We start from the raw sequence: 6,000 nt of genomic DNA, 5'->3' as shown, positions 1-6,000 counted from the left end.
AGGCCGCCTGTGACCTGGGGGTCCAGGCTGCCCAGGGGCCGGCCGAGGTTGGACTCAGGTGGGGGCGTTCAGATACCCTTACGTCCCGAAGGGGACCCTGGCTGAGGGGTCAGGCGGGCGAATGTGAGATGCAGCATGCAGAGCCCAGGACCCAGGTTCAAGTCCTGCACCTGCTACCAGCTGGCTGAGGACTTGGACGATCACTCAGGCCTCCATCAGCCACCTCTCCTGCCTACAGTAACAGGGCCCCTCTGTGTGTCACACGCTGGGCCCACCTCCGTGACGGGGTGACAGTGAGCGAGGCCCAGGCCTGCCCTCCAAGGTCAGAAGGTGTAAGCACTTGACCAAGGGACTAAGAACAGGAAGACGGTGAGCAGGCCTCTCCTAGGACCGCCATCCCTGTGTCTGTGGGCACAGCGCCCCGGGGGCTCCGCAGGGTGAGGCCTGTCTCCTGAGGAATGACCTGCAGCCAAGTTGGGCCCAGAGGTGGCGGGCGGTCAGGGCTGGGTGCACATGTGTGCCCACGTGTGTCACGGGGCCCTGACTCTGTGGGGAGCACCTGGCAGGAGCCCCACATCCCTCTTGTCATCACCACGCAGCAAATCAGTGTGTTTCGTAGGAGATACCTGGGTGGCCAGGGCAACGATGGCCGTGGACACAGGGCAGCTCCCCAGCAACTGTCAGCAGCCCGGGTCAGTGGAAAGGGACAGACAGGAGCACCGTGCTCCAGCTCCTGGCCTCGGGCCACGCGGAGTCTCAAGGCCCAGCACACACAGGAAAGGCAGCTAACAAGGCCTTCCCGGCCCCTTCTCCATGGCTCCACCACAGACAGCCTCCTGGGTAGATGGGGAAACTGAGGCTGGGGGCGGGCTGTCTAGGCGCATGAGTGCCTCCCCGTTTCCCTGGCCTCCCCCAAGACTCAGATGGGGTGCAGGAGAGAAGCGCTGCTTAGGAGTCTGGAGGCCTTGGTTCGAGGCTGCGGCAAAGGTGGCCAGTCCAGGCAAAGCCTCCCCTCGGATCCCCGTCCGTCTGTCCATCCGAGGGCCCAGCGCCTGCAGGGGGAGCACTTGGCCACGGGGGGCCCCTCACTGGCGGGGCCACCATCTCCACCCCCACAGCTGGCGAGGTGACCTCAGCCCAGCCTCTTGACCTCTCTGGACTGGGGGTGTCCCTCTGAGCAGTGGCACCTTCCCCAAGTCCCCCAGAGACAGGAGAGAAGAGACTCCAGTTCAGCACAGGAAACCAGGGGAGGAAATGGGCTGTGGAGGGGCGGCCCCATGCTCTCTGCAGCGGCATAGTGAGCTCAGGAGGGCCTGCACCCCAGACGGACTTTCTCCTTCAGGCCCTGTCTGCATGGCAGCTGAGGGCCAGCGCCTCTGCCTAACCCGACCCCTCTGACCTCACTCTAGACCCCACTGTGTCCACCCAGCCCTGCTCATCTCTCCTGGGCCCGGGCCGGTCTAGCTGCCCCCACGCCATGGCCGGTGTTCGCGGAGGGGGCTGCTCTCTGTGCTCAGAGCACGCTGTTCCCACGCTCGTGCTGTCCCTCTGCCTGGACCAGCGCTCCCTGGCCTGTCAGGACCACCCCGGCCAGACCAGGCCCCTCTGTTTGCACCTCCCTAGGTGTGCTCTGTCCGGGTGTCCCCCTTGGGGGTGGGGGGCTCCCCGGGGGTAGGCCCAGGCCCCCAGCATCCTCTGGGCTGGGCCGTGCCCAGGGAGAGCTCTCGGCTTCTTCTTTGCCGCTGCTACTCCTGAACACAGCCCAGGATTATTCCCCGGGAGCAGCCGGGCCGAGGGGAGGTTAGCCACTTCACACCCCACACCTGGCCTCCCGGAGCCCTTGCTGAGTCTTTGCTGCCCCCTCAGCAGCCCGCCCGTCCCTGAGGGGCTCAGGGCTCAGGCTTCCTCTCTCCTCTCCCCGAGCTGAGCTGCCCTCAGCAGGAGAGAGTGGGTGGGAAGTGATGGATGCGGGCGGGGGAGGGAGAAGGCAGTGGCTGGTCCTCCGTGGAAATCCAGGTCACTCCCGGCCTGCTCACAGCCGTCGGTAATTAGGGGCCAGCAGGACGTGGGCAGGCTGGTGGCAGGAGGCCTAATTGTCTGATTTTTCAGGTAATTAACGGGAGGCTGTCTGGCCTGTCCCCAGGGGCCCAGCATCCGCTCCCCCTATTCCCTGGGCAGCCCAGCCGCCTAATGAGGCCAGTTATGAGTGGTGCCCTGGCTTGCCACCTGGGAAGGCCGCGTGGGGATGGCACCAGGTGGGGCTCAGCCAGCACCCTCCCCGAGACGGGGGTGTGGAGGCGCTGCCTGGGGGTCTCTGCTGCTGCCATCGAGGGGTGGCCCACCCCACCTCTGGGACCCCCGTTCTAGCCCCTCTTCTCAGGAGCAGTGTGCGGTCCAGTCCTTCCGCTGCACTCCCAGCTGGTGGCCTTGGGCGTGTCACTGCCCCATCTGGCCCTCTGTCCATCGGGGAGGAGGCGCGTAGGTGCCCAGCACACGGGGCTCACCTTCTTCCACCTCCTGTGCCTCCCTGGGAGGAGAGGGAGGCCCCAGGGGCTGGGGCCTGAGGTCACCGGTGTGCCCAGAGCCCCCTCTGCCAGGCGCCGGGCAGCAGGGACCGTCTTCTGGATCCACCCCGGGCCGCCAGGGGCTGGGAAGGGTCCTGGGAGGGCAGCGGAGGTGGTGGGGTGGGGAGGAGCGTCTGGGACTGGCCAGACCTTTGGGACCTGAGCCCAGTGGAAGAGGGGAAGCAGGGAGCCCCCAGGAAACGGGGGGCTTTGGAGATCATGGTGGAGCTGGTGCTCCCGGACACGCAGGGCAGAGCCCACGGCCGCACCCAGCCCAGCCCAGCCCTCTGTCCGAGGCGGGAATCCATCTTCCGTGGTCAGTCCCGCCACTCGTGGCCCAGGAAACAGGGGAGCAGGGGGCCCTGAGAGGTTGAGGTTTTCGGGCTCCCGTGGCTCCTCTGTTTTAAGAATTCTGTGACCTAATTCCACGCCGACGAACCGCCTGCCGCCCCAACTCCCGCAATCGTCAGCCCCTGTGATTTTCCCTCCTCCTGGCGGCCTGCAATCTAGGTCAAGGGTTTCCCAACCGTGTCCCCGGAGCCCTCGTGTGGGAGCAGGAGGGGGAGCCCCTGACCCTCCGCGGAGCAGCTGGACTTTGATCTCCAAGAAAACATTAGTCGCCTCTCCTGGGGAGTCTGGCCGGCTGCCAGGCCTGAGCAGGGCGCGGCCTCCACCATGGCACGTTGTCCTCATGAAACCCCACGCGGAAGGTGGCATCACACCGGGCTTTCCCACAAGGGGCTGAGGCGCCCGGGGGCTGAGGCTGAGCCGCGTGGCCCTGGTCGCACGGCCGGCGGGAATATGGCTTCAGCAGCTAGAAAGGAAACGAGGTGCAGGCGTTGAGGGAGCGTCACATGTTTCATGATGCGTGTCCTCCGGGGTGGGGGGCGTGGGCACGCCTGCCTCTCTGCCCCTGAGGAGCGTGTCCCGGCCCCAGGTGGCCAGGCGCCTGCACCCCCCCACGTGGCGTCTGCGCGCACGAGGGTCCATCTGCCTGTCTGCTTCCCTTCCTTCTGCCGTAGGTTCTGCGGCCCCCGAGGGCCGAGCCAACCAAATCCAGCCCCGACATAGCATATGGTTCCGGCCTCCGCGCCCCCAAGTCCTCGGTTGCCTGGTGTGACGCGCTCCTGTGTCAGCGTGTCCAAAACTCGGGGGGGAGCTGGCTGAGTGAGGTGAGGAGCATGGGTGGCCTCCTCCAGGCTGAGCCGGGGTGAGCCCCGCACGGAGCTCAGACAGGGAAGTGCGGGCCAGTCCTCGCTAGACCAGGGCTGCCTTGGAGGCAGCCTGGGGAGGAGGAGAGGGGTTGGTGGCCCAGAGTCACCCTGGACCTACGGCTGGAGCCTTCACATGGAGCCTAGCCCACAGGTCAGAGGCTCGGGTTTGAGTCTTGTCCGGTGGTCAGACGTCCAGACTTGGCTTGCCGTCAGGGGTCCGAGGGTACGGCCTATTGCTGGGAACTTGATAAGGATGGAGAGCCAGGCACAGTCTGAGGTCAGGGTCAGGACTCAGGCTGAGGTAGGGTCAGAGGTCAGGGGTCAGGATCGGCCTTCCTATTTCCTGGAAATGAGCTGGGACAGGACCAGTGACAGAGGGGTGCCTCTGACAAGCTTTTAGGGAGTGACCATGACTGTGAAAAGGACTAGAGCAGGGCCGGGGGCCTGGCCGCTCTCGGGATGGGAGCCTCGGTCACTCGTCTTTGAAACATGGGTGGTCATGGCACCCGCCTCCATCAGCATCGTGCTTCATCAGTGCTGCCTGCTTCTGCCCCCTGGGCTGGGGGTCGGGGGCGATGAGCGAACACAGTGAGGATGAGTGGCTGGGGCAGGTATGAGGGAGAGCAGGCACTGGGGCCTTTGTCTTAAGGGTTTTTTGTTTTTTTTAAATATATATTTTATTGATTTTTTACAGTTTTTACAGAGAGGAAGGGAGAGAGATAGTTAGAAACATCGATGGGAGAGAAACATCGATCAGCCACCTCCTGCACATCTCCCACTGGGGATGTGCCCGCAACCCAGGTACATGCCCTTGACCGGAATCGAACCTGGGACCTTTCAGTCCGCAGGCCGACGCTCTATCCACTGAGCCAAACCGGTTTCGGCTGTCTTAAGGGTTTTTATCTCTCTCCTGCAGGCGGATCTTAGGGGAGGTCTCAGCAGAATACTCATCCCTTTCAGGGTTGAGGTCGCCAGGGCAGGGCGGCTGTGGTCTTGGCTTCGCCCAGCGGGTTTTGCTGCTTTTCTGGGCCTGGAGCCTCGATGTGATCACTAGGGAGGTGACCTGTACCTGCTGTCAAATGCTCACCCAGTTTGTCCGCCGTCTGTCTCAGTTTCCCCATTCCACTTGCTAAGGAATCGTCCCAGCTTCTTGCCATCCTGTCCCGGGTTTGCCGCCTCTTCTCCTTCCTGGGCCCAGCGTGGACAGATGTTTGGGGACCAGCCCACGGAGCAGCCAGGGAGGGAGCGGGGGAGCAGGCCAGCAGGAACGAGAGGCCATCGGGCGGAGGAGAGGGTGCCAAGGAGGCAGCCGTATCACAGGCCGCACTGTTCTCATCTCCCACAGGGCCGGTCACGGATCAGCCTCAGGCCATCCACCCACCACTGGGGCCCTGACCCCCAAGGTCGCCCCTCCACAGCGGCCACAGGAGATTCACCGGAGGCAGGAACCAGGCACGTGTGACGGGTGGAGGCTGCAGGGAGTGCGGGAAGCCCGGGAGGGGGCGGGAGAGCCAGCAGAGGACGCGGACCAGAGGGCCGCCCTCCCACCCGGGACACGAAGCCTCCAGGGCTTGGCTGTGAAGTCCCGGTCACCTCCTCCGGCTGAGCTATTAATACCAGCCGGGCCCACGCACCCTTGCTGGGAGGACGCCGAGTTCCTCCGGGGCTAAAAGCGGTCTGGGGTGGGGGTGGGCCAGGCACACTCTTCTCTCCTTGTTGGAGGAGCTGTGGCCAAAGGCCAGGCTGGCCAGGAAGGGGGCCAGAGCCAGGGTGGGGGTGCACGGGTGTCGGCCCTGGGATTTCAGGTCGGAGCAGGAAGGCACTTGGCCAGTCTGATCCCCAATGCTCAGAGGCCCAGGAGGGGGCTACCGGTGGTCCCACCCAGGAGGGACCCCACCCAGGAGGTCCCACAGCCAGCTCTCCTGCCTCCCGGCCTCCACCAGGACCTTCCCCTTCCCCTCGGACCTCGGCTTGGTCTGCCCCGGCCGCAGTGGGGCTGGGGCTGGGGGCTGCTCTTACGAAGAGGGTCCTAGATGGGGACAGGGGGCTCCAGGGCTAAGTTTGGGGACTCTGGTGGGAGCTGGGGCGCCTAAAGCACTGCCACGCGGGTTCCCGCATTCTCTGAGGTGGGCGTTCCTGGCCGTCCATTTTATAGATGAGGAAATTGAGGCTCGGCCACCCACCGAGGCTGAGCCGGGCTGTCAGACTCCACGCCCCACCTG

The sequence above is a fragment of the Myotis myotis genome, unplaced genomic scaffold, assembly GCF_014108235.1.
Source record: "Myotis myotis isolate mMyoMyo1 unplaced genomic scaffold, mMyoMyo1.p scaffold_m19_p_13, whole genome shotgun sequence".
Taxonomy (NCBI): Eukaryota; Metazoa; Chordata; class Mammalia; order Chiroptera; family Vespertilionidae; genus Myotis; species Myotis myotis.
The sequence above is the reverse complement of the archived record's forward strand: the minus strand, read 5'-3'. Positions refer to the sequence as shown.